Source organism: Tamandua tetradactyla, chromosome 1 (assembly GCF_023851605.1).
Source record: "Tamandua tetradactyla isolate mTamTet1 chromosome 1, mTamTet1.pri, whole genome shotgun sequence".
NCBI lineage: Eukaryota > Metazoa > Chordata > Mammalia > Pilosa > Myrmecophagidae > Tamandua > Tamandua tetradactyla.
In genome coordinates this window covers 8559744-8573702 of record NC_135327.1, presented here as the reverse complement: position 1 = coordinate 8573702, position 13959 = coordinate 8559744, and the positions used below count along the sequence as shown (strand labels likewise).

Genomic DNA, 13959 nt, shown 5'->3' with positions numbered 1-13959 from the left:
TACCATTCTCATTCTTTTCTCTATTACTTCCTTCTTTCTCACCTTTTTTTAAAATGTTTTTATTACTTCTTCCTATCCATCAAATTATGTTCCTATGATTTTTTGAAACCTTGTTCCACATTCACATTTTTATCAGTTAAGATACTTTCAGTTGCTAATAACAGAAAACCTATTCAAAATGGAATTAAACAATAAAGGGACTTTATTGATTTATATAAGTGACAAACCCAGAAATAGGTCAGGCTTTAAGGTATGACTTGACCAAAAGAGTCATGGTGTCATCAGGACTCTAGTTTCATTTCTTTGTATTTCTCTTGTCTCTACTTTCCTCTGTATTTGAGCTTTATCAAATTTAGGCAGTTCTCAAATTCACATCTATATATACCACACTGTCTAGGGCAAGAGAGCATGCATGGATCCTAGTTTTACCAGCAACATTAATCCTGATATTTACTGTATTTGAGCTGACATAGGGCACACATCCATCCTGACCTGGTCACTGTGGCAGAGGACTTAGAATGCCCTGAAGGCATAGCAAGGCCATGCTCTCCATTCCTTGAGTCTGTGATGGAATCCATTATTGCTGACTTCCTGGATCCCACAACATAATATAGGGCCTCTTGGGAAGTGGGAAATGAACACAAGAGGGTAGAAATATCAGATGCCTTTTGGGAACTTTTCTCTGTATCTGACATTATTCATCCTATACTTAAAATTGCCATATGCCAGGCACTCTGACATTATTCATTCTGTACTTAAGCTTGCTGTACGCCAGGGACTCTGCTAGATCTAAGGATACAAAGATACCTAGAACATGGGGCCACCCTCAGGGTTCAGAAAAGGACTGATCTTAATATGTATCTATATCTATATATTTTTAAATGTTCTTTTATTGTGAAATATAACATATATACAAAACAGTAAATTTCAAAGTACATTTTAACAAGTTGTTATAGAACAGATTTTAAAGTTTGGTGTAGGTTACAGTTCCACAATTTCAGGGTTTACCTTCTAGCTGTTCTAAGCACTGGAGACTAAAAAGAAATGCAGTATGATTCAGACTCCTACTCATTTGTTAAATCCTAACAGTTTAAGTCCTCCTCCTCCTTTGACCCTTCTCCCAATCTTTAGATATATTTGTATGCCCATTCTAATTTTTTTAATGTTGTAAAGGGTGTTGACAGTATGGGATAAGGGGATGGAACTGGTTGATGTTCTTGGAGAATGGCTTCTTTGGGTTTCAGGATTTATGTGGCCTAGGAACCATCAGAAGGTTTTAGGTTCCTGAAAAGTAAACTAAGTGTGTGAACTTTTCTAGGATCTCATATAGTGTGCTGGGTGTTCTTTAGGGGTTAACAGGAATGATGTCTATTGGGGTTTGGCAGAACATCCCAGTTAGAAACATCTAGCTAAAACTTGTATAAGAGTAGTCTCCAGAATAGCCTTTTAACTCGATTTGAACTCACTCAGCCACTGATACCTTATTTTGTTACATTTCTTCCCCCCACCCCTTTGGTCAGGAATGCATTGTCGATCCCACGGTGCCAGAGCTAGGCTTATCCTTGGGAGTCATGTCCCATGTTGCCAGGGAGACTTACACCCCTGGACATCATGTCTCACGTAGTGGGGAGGGTAATAATTTTCCTTGCAGAGTTGGGCTTAGAGGTAGGCCACATCTGAGCAACAAAAGAGGTTTTCTGGAAGTAACTCTTAGGCATAATTATAGGTTCACTTAGCTTCTCCACTACAGAAATAAGTTTCATTAAAGCAAGCCTCAAGATCAAGGGCTTGGCCTACTAACTTGGAAGTCCTTAGTGTTTGAGAGAGTATACAGGATTTCCCAGGTGGGAGAGTTTAATAGTTCCATATTTTTCCTCCAGTCCCTCAAGGGACTTTGCCAGTACTTTTTATCTGCCCAACATACCCTGGGATATATCTGGATATTACATTAAACTATACAGAATTACAAGCCCTTGTTCCCATTCAGAACTCCTTGTATTTGAGTTGTTTAAGTGAACTATCTAGACAGTTTGAGTTAGATTATGTGCTACAGAAAATTTAGGTTTTGGACAAAATACAATCTCTTCCTTTGATCTCATACAGTAAGTGAAGTTCTAAAATACAGACACTGTCATCTTTTGCCCTGTATTCTGATTTACCTTAGTCCCAATGAGGTCACCTTTGTTTTTATCTGTAATTGAATCCTGATCTCTTTTTGGTTTCCTTAACAGTTGCTTGCAGCAATGCTGAGTTTCAGAGTTGCAGAACTCTAACTCTGAGTCTTAGGTGTCACACATATACCAAAGTTCCAGGGAAATACCAGGTTGTGTGTATATAACACAGCATCTCAGAATCGAGAAATAACACTTAAAACTCAGGAATACATGTGACTGCTCTAAGTGCTTACAGTGTAGGCCCCAGTTTTCTTATAAATATTTTCTTAAAAAGACCATATGATATTTGTCCTTTTGTTTGTAGTTTCTTTTCACCACATAATGTCTCCAGGGTTCATTCACCTTGTTCCTTTCTGTAGCTGCACAATATTCCATCATATGTTGTCCTATTTTACTAGCTGCTAGAATTTGATATACCAGAACTGGAACAGCTTTTTAAAAGGGGAATTTAATAAGTTACAAGTTTACAGTTCTAAGGCCATGAAAATGTCCCAATTAAAGCAAGTCTATAGAAATGTCCAAATAAAGGCACCAACAAGAGGTTACCTTCACTCGAGGAAGGCCAATGTGGTTCAGGGTTTCTCTCAATTGAAAAGGCACATGGCAAGCATGGCTATGTCTGCTAGCTTTCTCTCCAGGTTTCTTGTTTCATGAAGCTCCCCTGAGGATGTATTCCTTCTTCATCTCCAAAGGTCTCTGGTGGCTTGAGCTGTTTGCTTCATGGCTCTCTCATCATTCTGGTGGCTCTCTTAGATCTCAAGCCTTTTCCAAAATACTTCCTCTTTTAAAGGATTCCAGTAAAGTAATCAAGACCCACCTGGGATGGGTGGAGTCCTGTCTCCATCTAAGCAAGTTTAACCCACAATTGGATGAGTCACATCTCTGTGGAGGTAACCTAATCACGTTTCCAACCTATAATGCTGAATAGAGATTAGAAGAAATGGTTGCTTCCATAAAATTGGATTAGGATTATGCTGTGGCTTTTCTAAGGTACATAAATCCTTTCAAACAGGCGTATTCCACCCTCTGGACCCTAAAAAAAACATGCTTTTCTCATATACAAAATACATTCATCCCACAACAATATCAGAAAGCCTTAAAGCATTTCAGTAACAATACAAATGCAATACAAAGTTAATACCAGTACAGAGTCTCATCAGAGTCAGCGATAGGCATGGTCTGTCCTAAGGCAAAACTCTTCTCTGGCTCTGGACCTGTAAAACTCAGAACAAGTTGCTTGCTGCCAACATACAAAGGAGGGACAGTCGTAGAATACATATACTCATTTCCGTAGGGAGGAATTGGAAGGAACACAGGGGTCACTGGACCCAAGCAGTTTCAAAAACCTGCAGAGCAGACTCCATTAGATTTCAAAGTTTGAGAGTCATTTATTTTGGGGGCTTTAGAAAGCGGCAGTCCCACCCTTTCCAAGGACATGTGCAATGGCCTGCCTTTCTCCAAATGCAACCTTGGGGGGACACTGGGGAGACCACCTTTTTCTCAGCTCCACCCTCTCTAAGCATCAGGGCCACACCGGGCTCTCTGCCATCTCCAGGGCACATGCTCAGCCCCTCCATATAGTGGCACATATGTATACACCACAGTTTGCCTTTCTGCTTCTCAGTCATTGAACCCTTCAGCCACCTCCATTCATTGGGCATCATGGATAATGTCCAAGGTAAACAATCCATGTCTCACAGTATTTTCACTTAGTTGTACAATCATCAGCACTCTCAATTTTAGACAATTTTCATTGCTCTAAAGAGAAAAATTACAGATAACCATACCCTCATCAGAGAGAAAATCCAAAATTCCCCTTAACTTTTGTCCCTTCCCCCACTTAGTTACCTGTAATATTGCTGTGGTACTAGTGATAACTCCTGTTAAATATAGGCCATAGTGTGCAGTAGTAGTTTTGCCCCATGCCCCTCTATTATTCACTCTTTGTACAAGAGTCATATCTTTTGAAGAAGTTCATGCAAGAACTTATTAAATATTTATAGTGTTAATGGGTGAGATACATGGCTCTGTACAACCCCTTTCAATCATATTCACCTTCAATATGGTAATATTACTTAAAAACCCACTAATGAACTACTGTCACTTCTATCTATTCCCATACATATAAATTCAGCCTTGTTAGGTAGCCGTTCACTGTTCTCTAACTTCTGTGTATCTGTAGGTTTCCTATATTTTACATCAGAAGATTCTGAGTTTACCTTTTCCAGGGTCATATTAGGGAAATCACACACATATATATCCTTATGTGTCTGGCTTATTTCACTCAATATTATGTCCTTAAGGCTCATCCATGTTGTCATATGCTTCAGGGCCTCATTTCATCTTACTGCTGCATAATATTCCATCATATGTATATACCACATTTTGTTCATCCACTCTCCTGTTGATGGGCACTTGGATTGTTCCCATCTTTTGGCAACTGAATAATGCTGCCATGAACATTGATGTACAATTGAATAGTGGTATTGCTGGTTTGTAGGGCAACTATATATTTAGTTTTCTGAGGAACCACCAAGCTGTCTTCCGCAGTAGCTGTACCATTATATATTCCCATCGCAGTGATGAGTGTTCTAATTTCTCCACATCCTCTCCAACATTTGTAGTTTCCTGTTTGTTTAGTAGCAGCCATCCTTATATGTGTGGGATAACATCTCATTGTAGTTTTTTGTGTTTGTTGTTGTTGTTCTTTTGGCATGGGCAGGCTCCAGGAATGGAGCCCAGGTCTTCTGCATGGCAGGTGAGAATTCTGCCACTGAGCTACCATTGCACTGCCCTCATTGTAGTTTTGATCTCCATTTCCCTTATAGCTAATGAAGATGAACATCTCTTCATGTGTTTCTTAGCCATTTGTATTTGCTTTTTGGAAAAATATCTGTTCATATCTTTTGCCCATTTAATAGTTAGGTTATTTGTTGTTGAGTGCTATTTCTTTATATATACTGGATATCGAACCCTTTTCCGATATGTGGTTTCCAAATATTTTCTCCCATTGAGTTGGCTGCCTCTTTACCTTTTGACGAAGTCCTTTGAAGCACAGAATCATTTGATTTTGAGGAGGCCCCATTTATCTATTTTTTCTTTTGTTGCTTGTACTTTGGGTGTAAAGTTTAAGAAGCTGTCTCCTATTACCAGGTCTTGAAGATGTTTCCCTGTATTGTCTTCTAGGAGTTTTATGGTCTTGGCTCTTATATTTAGGTCTGTGATCCACTTTGAGTTAATTTTTATATCAGGTGTAAGATAGGGGTCCTCTTCATTCTTTTGACTATTGGTATCCTATTCTCCTATGCCCATTTATCAAAAAGAATATTTTGTCCCAGTTCAGTGCATTTGAGGGCCTTGTTGAAGATTAGTTGGTGGTCTGTTTCTATACTCTCAATTCAATTCCATTGATCAATATATCTAACTTTTTGCTAGTACCATGCTGTTTTGACCCCTATGGCTTTATAATAAGCACTAAAATCAGGAAGTGATTTTAGTCCTCCCACTTCCTTCTTCTTTTTTAGAATGTTTTTAACTATTTGGGGTCTCGTTTCCTTCCAGATAAATTTGATACCTAGCCTTTTCCAAGTCTTTAAAGAAGGTTGTTAGACTTTTGATTGGTATTGCATTGAATCTGTTGATCAAATTGGGTTGAATTAACATCTTAATGAGATTCAGCCTTCTTATACATGAATCTGGAATGTCTTTCCACCTATTTAGATATTCTTTGATTTCTTTTAGCAGTGTTTTATAGTTTTCAGTGTGCAGGTCCTTTACATCCCTGATTAAGTTTATTCCTAGATACTTGATTCTTATCTTTTTTTTTTTGGTACATGATCCAGGAATTGAACCCAGGTCTTCTGCATGGAAGGTGAGCATTCTACCACTGAACACCCATGTACCCCCGCAGATATTTGATTCTTTTAGTTGCTATTTTGAATGGAATTTTTTCCTTAATTATCTCCTTAGTCAAGTCATTATTTGTGTGTAGAAACATTAATCTTCTATCCTGCCACTTTGTTGAATTTATTTATTAGCTCAGGTAGCTTTGTTGTAGATTTCTAAGGATTTTCCAAGTATAGGATCATGTCATCTGCAAATAATAAAACTTTTACTACTTCCTTTCAGGTTTGGATGCCTTTTATTTCTTTTTCTTGCCTGATTACTCTAGCTAGAATAAGTTCTGGCACAGTGTTGAATAATAGTGGTGACAGTGGGCATCCTTGTCTCATTCCTGATCTTAGGGGTCATGCTTTCAGTCTCTCACCATTAAGTATGATGCTGGCTGTGGGTTTTTCATAAATGCCCATTATCATATTGAGGAAATTTCCTTCGATTCCTACCTTTTGAAATGTTTTTATTAATAAAGTATGCTGGATTTTGTCAAATGCGTTTTCAGCATCAGTCGAGATAATCACGTAATATTTCCCTTTTGATCTGTTAATATGTTGTATTACATTGATTTTTTTATGTTGAATCATCCTGGCATGCCTCAATAAACCCCATTTAGTCATGGTGTATAATTCTTTTAATGTGTCATTGGGTTGTATTTGCAAGTATTTTGTTAAGAATTTTGCATCTATATTCATTAGGAGGGTTGACCTGCAGTTTTCCTTTCTCATAGCATCTTTTTCCAGTTTTGGTATTAGAGTCATGTTAGCTTCATAAAATGAATTAGGTAATGTTCCTTTTTTGTCAATTTTTTGGAAGAGTTTGAGCAGGATTGGTGTTGGTTCTTTTTGGAATGTTTGATAAAATTCCCATGAAGCCATCTGGCCCTGGGTTTTCTTTGTAGGAAGAGTTTTGATGACTGATTGAACTTCTTTACTTGTGATTGGTTTGTTGAGATTTTCAGTTTCTTCTTGAGTCAGTGTAGGTTGTTTCTGTGTTTCTAGGAATTGTCCATTTCATCTAAGTTGTCTAGTTTGTTGGTGTATAGTTGTTCATAGTATCTTCTTACGATTTTTTTTAGTTCTTCAGGTTTCATGGTAATGATCCTCTCATTTCTGATTTTATTTGCATCCTCTCTCTTTTTTTCTTTGTCAAACTAGCCAGTGATCCATCAGTTTTATTCATTTTCTCAAAGAACAGATTTCTTTCTTTTTATCCTTTTTATTGTTTTTTAATTTTTAAATTCATTTATTTTTGCTTTAATCTTTGTTATTTATCTTCTGTTTGTTTTTAAAGTTAGTTTGCTGTTCTTTCTGTAGTTCCTCCAGTTGAGCAGTTAAGTCCTTGATTTTTGCTCACTCTTCTTTTTAAATATAGGTATTTAGGGCAATAAATTTCCCTCTCAGAACTGCCTTTGCCACATCCCATAATTCTGATATATTTTATTTTCATTTTCATTCTCTTTTTCCATCTATTTATGATTTCTCTTGCAGTTTCTTCTTTGACCCACTGATTTTTTAAGACTGTTTTTTTTTTTTAACCCTTGGTGGCGGGTACACAGGCCAGGAATCGAACCCAGGTCTCCCACATGTCAGGTGAGCATTCTACCATTGAACCACCTGTGCACCCAAGAGTGTGTAATTTAATTTCCATATATTTATAAAAGTTCTGGTTCTTTGGTGGTTATTGATTTCCAGCTTCATTCTGTTATACTTTGAATAATTTCAGTCTTCTTAAATTTGTTAAGAACTGTTTTGTGCTCCAGCATATGATCTATCCTGGAGAATATTCCATGAGCAGTTGAGAAGAATTTACATCCAGGTGTTTGGGGGGTAACAATCTACATATATCTGTTAGGTCTTATTCATTTATCACATTATTTAGGTTCTCTATGTCCTTAATGATCCTCTGTCTGGTTGTTCTATTTGTAGGGGAGAGTGGTGTATTGAAATCTCCCACTGTTATTGTTGAAACATCTGCTGTTCCCTTCAGTTTTGCCAATGTTTGCCACATATACTTTGGAGCTCCATGATTAGGAGCATAAACATTTATAATTATTATTTCTTCTTGGTGAATTATCCCTTTTATTAATATGAAGTGTCCTTCTTATGACGTCTTTACATTTAAAATATTTTGTCTGATATTAGTATAACTGCTCCTGTTTTCTTATGGTTACAGCTTGCATGGAATATCTTTTCCATCCTTTCACTTTCAATCAATTTGTATACTTGGATCTGAGATAAGTCTCTTGTAAGCAGCATGCAGATGGATCATATTTTTTAATGCATTCTGCCAATCTGTATCTTTTAATTGGTGACTTTAGTCTGTTAACATTCAAAGTTATTACCGTAAAGACAGTTCATGAATCTACAATCTTATTCTTTCATTTTTGTTTGTCAGATCTGTATTTTATTTTCTCCTCTCTCATTTTATCCTTTAAGTTACCCTTACTGATACGCTTCAATTTTGTGCCCACTTCCACACCTCCCTCTCCTGTGTTTTTTTCAGCAGACAGAACTCCATTTAGTATTTCTTGTAAGGCAGGTCTCTTGTTAACAAATTCTCTTGACAATTGTTTGAGAAAATTTTAATCTCTCCTTCACTTTTTTTTTTTTTGGCATGGGCAGACTCCAGGAATTGAACCTGGGCCTCTGGCGAGAGTTCTGCCACTGAGCCACCGTTGCACTGCCTTCTCCCTCACTTTTTGCTTTTTACATGGATAGGCACCAAGAACCAACCTGGGTCTTTGGCGTGGCAGTCGAGAACTCTGCCACTGAGCCACCGTTGCCGGCCCTTTTTAATTGATTTTTTTTCCTCTCCCTCACTTTTGATGGACAACTTTGCTATATAAAGGATTCTTGGCTGAAAGTCATGGTCTTTCAGAATCTTAAATATATCATGTGACTGCCTTCTCACCTCCCTGGTGCCTGTTGAGTAGTCTGAACTTTTTACTTTCTTGATGAAGTTCTTTGATGCACTAAAGTGTTTAATTTTGAGGAGTTTCCATTTCTTTCTTTCTTTCTTCAATGCTTGTGCTTTGGGTGTAAGGTCAAGGAAACCACCTCCTATTATAAGATTTATAAGCTATTTCCTACATTTTCTTCTAACAGTTTTATAGTCTTAGATCTAATATTTAAGTCTTTGATCCATTTTGTGTTGGGTGTGAGATATGGATCCTCTTTCATTCTTTTGCATGTGGATATCCAGTTTGCTAGGCACCATTTATTGAAGAGACTCTGTCCCAGGGGAGTTGGCTTGACTGCTTTATCAAAGATCAGTTGTCCATAGATGAGAGGGTCTATATCTAAACACTTTCTATATCTAAACACTCTATTTAATTCCATTGGTCAGTATATCTATCCTTATGCCAGTACCATGCTGTTTTGACCACTGTAGCTTTATAACACACCTTAAAGTCAGATAGCATGAGACCTCCGACTTCATTTTTCTTTCTCAGGGTACTTTTAGCTACACCCTTCCCTTCCAGATAAATTTGGTTTTTGGTTTGAAACCAAACTGAAAACTAAGTTATTGGGATTTTAATTGGAATTGCATTGAATCTGTAAATCAATTTAGGTAGAATTGACACCTTAACTATATTTAGTCTTCCAATCCATGAGCACGGTATGCCCTTCCATTTATTTAGGTTTTCTGTGATTTCTTTTAACAATTTCTTGTAGTTTTCTTTGTATAGGTCTTTTGTCTCTTTAGTTAAATTTATTCCTAACTATTTTATTCTTTTGGTTGCAGTTGTAAATGGAATTCTTTTCTTGATTTCCCCCTCAGATTATTTATTACTAGTGTATAGAAACACTACAGATTTTTGAGTGTTGCTCTTGTAACCTGTCACTTTGCTGTACTCATTTATTAGCTCTAGTAGTTTTGCTGTAGATTTTTCAGAGTTTTCAACATGTGGTATATCATCTGCAAACAGTGGAAGTTTTATTTCTTCCTTTCCAATTTTGATACCTTGTATTTCTTTTTCTTGTCTAATTGCCCAGGCTAGAACTTACAATGCAATGTTGAATAACAATGGTGATAGTGGAAATCCTTGTCTTGTTCCTTATCTTAGGGGGAAGGTTTTCAGTTTTTTCCCATTGAGGATAAAGATAGCTGTGGGTTTTTCATATGTTCCCTTTATCATGTTGAGGAGATGCCCTTCTATTCCTATCCTTTGAAGTGTTTTCAACAGGAAAGGATGTTGAATTTTGTCAAATGCCTTTTCTGCGTCAATCAAGATGATCATGTGGTTTTTTTGCTTTGATTTGTTGATATGGTGCTTTACATTAATTGATTTTCTTATGGTGAACCATCCTTGCATACCTGGAATGAATCCTACTTGGTCGTGGCATATAATTCTTTTAATATGCTGCTGGATACAATTTGCAAGAATTTTGTTGAGGATTTTGCATCTATATTCATGAGAGATTGGTCTGTAGTTTTCTTTTTTTTGTAACGTCTTTGTCTGGCTTTGATATGAGGCTGATGTTGGCTTCGTAGAATGAGTTAGGTAGCTTTCCCTCCTCTTCAATTTTTTTGAAGAGTTTGAGCAGGATTGGTACTAATTCTTTCTTGAATGTTTGATAGAATTCACATGTGAAGCATCTGGTCCTGGAATTTTCTTTTTGGGGAGTGTTCTAGTTTGGTAGCTGCCAGAAACGGAATGGCTTTCAAAAAGGGGAATTTAATGAGTTGCTAGTTTACAGTTCTAAGGCCGAGGAAATGTCCCAATTAAAACAAGTCTATGGAAATGTCCAATCAAAGGCATCCAGGGAAAGATACCTTGGTTCAAGAAGCCAGATGAAGTTCAGGGTTTCTCTCTCAAGTAAGAAGGCACATGGTGAATACAGTCACGGTTTCTCCCTCAGCTGGAAGGGCACATGGCAAGCGCGGCGTCATCTGCCAGCTTTCTCTCCTTGCTTCCTGTTTCATGAAGCTCCCCATGAAGCGTTTTCCTTCTTCATCTCCAAAGCGCTGGGTAGTGGACTCTCTGCTTTGTGGTGCTGCAGCATTCTCTGCTCTCTCTGAATCTCTCATTCTCTACAATGCTTTCTCTTTTATAGGACTTCAGAAACTAATCAAGACCCACCCAAATAGGTGGAGACACACCTTCATCTAATCCAGTTTAACAACCAGTCTTGATTAAATCACATCTCCAGGGAGATGATCTCATTACAGTTTCAAACATACAATACTGAATAGGGATTAGAAGAAATGGCTGCCTATACAAAACGGAATTAGGATTAAAACATGGTTTTTCTAGGGTACATACATCATTTCAAACCAGCACAGGGAGCTTCTTAATGACTGATTCAATTTCTTTACTTGTGATTGGTTTGTTGAGGTCATCTATTTCATCTCAAGTCAATGTTGGTTGTTCATGGCTTTCTAAGAAGTTGTCCATTTCATCTACATTGTCTAGTTTATTAGCATAAAGTTGTTCATAGTATCCTCTCATTACTTCCTTTATTTCTGTGGGGTCAGTGGTTATTTCTCCTCTTCCATTTCTGATTTTATTTATTTGCATCCTCTCTCTTCTTCTTTTTGTCAACCTTGCTAAGGGTCCATCAATCTTACTGATTTTCTCATAGAACCAACTTCTCGTTTTGTTGATTTTCTTGATTGTTTTCGTGTTCTCAATTTCATTTATTTCTGCTGTAATCTTCATTATTTCTTTCCTTTTGCTTGCTTTGGGGTTAATTTGCTGTTCTTTCTCTAGTGCTTCCAAGTGACAATTAATTCCTCTATTTTTGCTCTTCTTTTTTGATACAGGATTTAAGGCAATACATTTCCCTCTTAGCACTGCCTTTGCTGCATCCCATAAATTTTGATATGTTGTGTTTTCATTTTCATTTGCCTCAAGATATTTACTGATTTCTCTTTTAATTTCTTCCTTGACCCACTGGTTAAGAGTGTGTTGTTGATCCTCGATATATTTGTGAATTTTTTTGCATTATGCCTATCATTGATTTACAGTTTCATTCCTTTATGATCTGAGAAAGTGTTTTGTATGATTTCATCTTTTTAAATTTATTGAGACTTGCTTTGTGACCTAGCATATGGTCTATCCTTGAGAATGATCCATGAGCACTTGAGAAAAAGGTATATCTTGTTGTGGGGTGTTATGTTCTATAAAAGTCTAGCTCATTTATTATATTATTTAAATTCTCTGTTTCTTTATTGATCCTCTGTCTAGATGTTCTGTCCATTGATGAGAGTGGGGAATTGAAGTCTCCAGCTATTACGATAGATGTGTCTATTTCTCTTTTCAGTGTTTGCCTCATGTATTCTGGAGCATTCTGACTCGTTGCATAAATATTTATAACTGTTAGGTCTTCTTGTTGAATTGTTCCTTTTATTAATACATAGTGTCCTTCTTTGTCTCTTTTAACTGGTTTACATTTGAAGTCTAATTTGTTGGATATCAGTATAGCTACTTCTGCTCTTTTCTGATTGTTATTTGCATGAAATATCTTTTCCCAACCTTTCACTTTCAACCTATGTTTATCCTTGGGTCTAAGATGTGTTTCTTGTAGACAGCATATAGATTGGTCCTGTTTTTTAATCCATTCTGCCAGTCTGTGTCTTTTGATTGGGGAGTTCAATCCATTAACATTTAGTGTTATTACTGTACAGGCAGTACTTTCTTCTACCATTTTGCCTTTTGGATTTTATATGTCTTATCTCATTTTCCTTCTTTTTACCTTTACTGATAGTCTTCATTTCTACACTCTTCTCCACGCCTCTCTCTCCTGTCTTTTCGTGTCTGTCTCTAGTGCTTCCTTTAGTATTTCTTGCAGAGCCGGTCTCTTGGTTACAAATTCTTTCAGTGATTTTTGCCTGAAAATGTTTTAATTTCTCCCTCATTTTTGAAGGACAATTTTGCTGGATATTTAATTCTTGGTTGGCAGTTTTTCTCTTTTAGTAATTTAAATATATCATCCCACTGTCTTCTCACCTCCGTGCTTTCTGCTGAGAAATCTGCATAGTCTTGTTGGGCTTCCCTTGGATGTTTTTTCTTGCTGCTTTCAAGATTCTCTCTTTTTCTCTGACATCTGACGTTCTGATTAGTAAATGTGTTGGAGTATGTCTGTTTGTATCTATTCTGTTTGGGGTATGCTGCACTTCTTGGATCTGTAATTTTAAGTTTTTCATGAGAGTTGGGAAATTCTCAGTGATACTTCCCACCATGAGTTTTTCTCCCCCTTTTCCCTTCTTTTTTCCTTCTGAGACACCCACAACACATATATTCCTGATCTTCATTCATGTTGTCATTCAGTTCCCTGAGTCCCTGCTCATATTTTTCCATTCTTTTCCCTATATTTTCTTTTGCTTGTTGGATTTCAGGTGTACTATCCTCCAGTTTGCTAATCCTATCTTCTGCCTTTTGAAATATGACATTGTAGGTTTCCATTGTATTTTTTCATCTCTTCTCCTGTGCCCTTTCATTCCCATAAATTCTGTGATTTGTTTTTTTCAGACTTTTGATTTCTTCTTTTTGTTCGTTCCTTGCCTTCTTTATATTTTCCCTTAATTCATTGATTTGATTTTTCATGAGGTTTTCCATGTCTGTTCAAACGTTCTGAATTAATTGTTTCAGCTCCTGTATCTCATTTGAATTGTTGGTTTGTTCCTTTGACTAGGCCATATCTTCACTTTTCCTAGTATGATTTGTTTTTTTTGCTGGCATCTAGGCATTTAATTACCTTAATTAGTTCATTCTGGAGATTGTTTTCACTTTTTTTACCTAGAATTTTCTTGCTTGATGACTTTGTTGTCTATCTGTTCTTTGACATTCAGTTCAACTTATTCTGGACTTCTAGCTTAGGTTTTGTTTAACAGATCAGAATTTTTCAGTTCTTGTTTTTTTGTTTCTTGCCCTGCCTGTATGGCG

General features: G+C 36.9%; 1 protein-coding gene, 1 long non-coding RNA gene and 1 other non-coding gene across 7 annotated transcripts in view; 1 reads left to right on the top strand and 2 right to left on the bottom strand.

Annotated features, from left to right (window-relative positions):
- The window catches only part of LOC143690368 (uncharacterized), a 59147-nt gene that overhangs the window by 7566 nt on the left and 37622 nt on the right, over nt 1-13959 (bottom strand). The window lies entirely within an intron of this gene.
- The window catches only part of IFT52 (intraflagellar transport 52), a 51923-nt gene that overhangs the window by 7062 nt on the left and 30902 nt on the right, over nt 1-13959 (top strand). The window lies entirely within an intron of this gene.
- On the bottom strand, nt 7620-7690 carry TRNAV-GAC (transfer RNA valine (anticodon GAC)). Its single transcript has one exon. It is a non-coding gene; the product is annotated as a tRNA-Val (tRNA).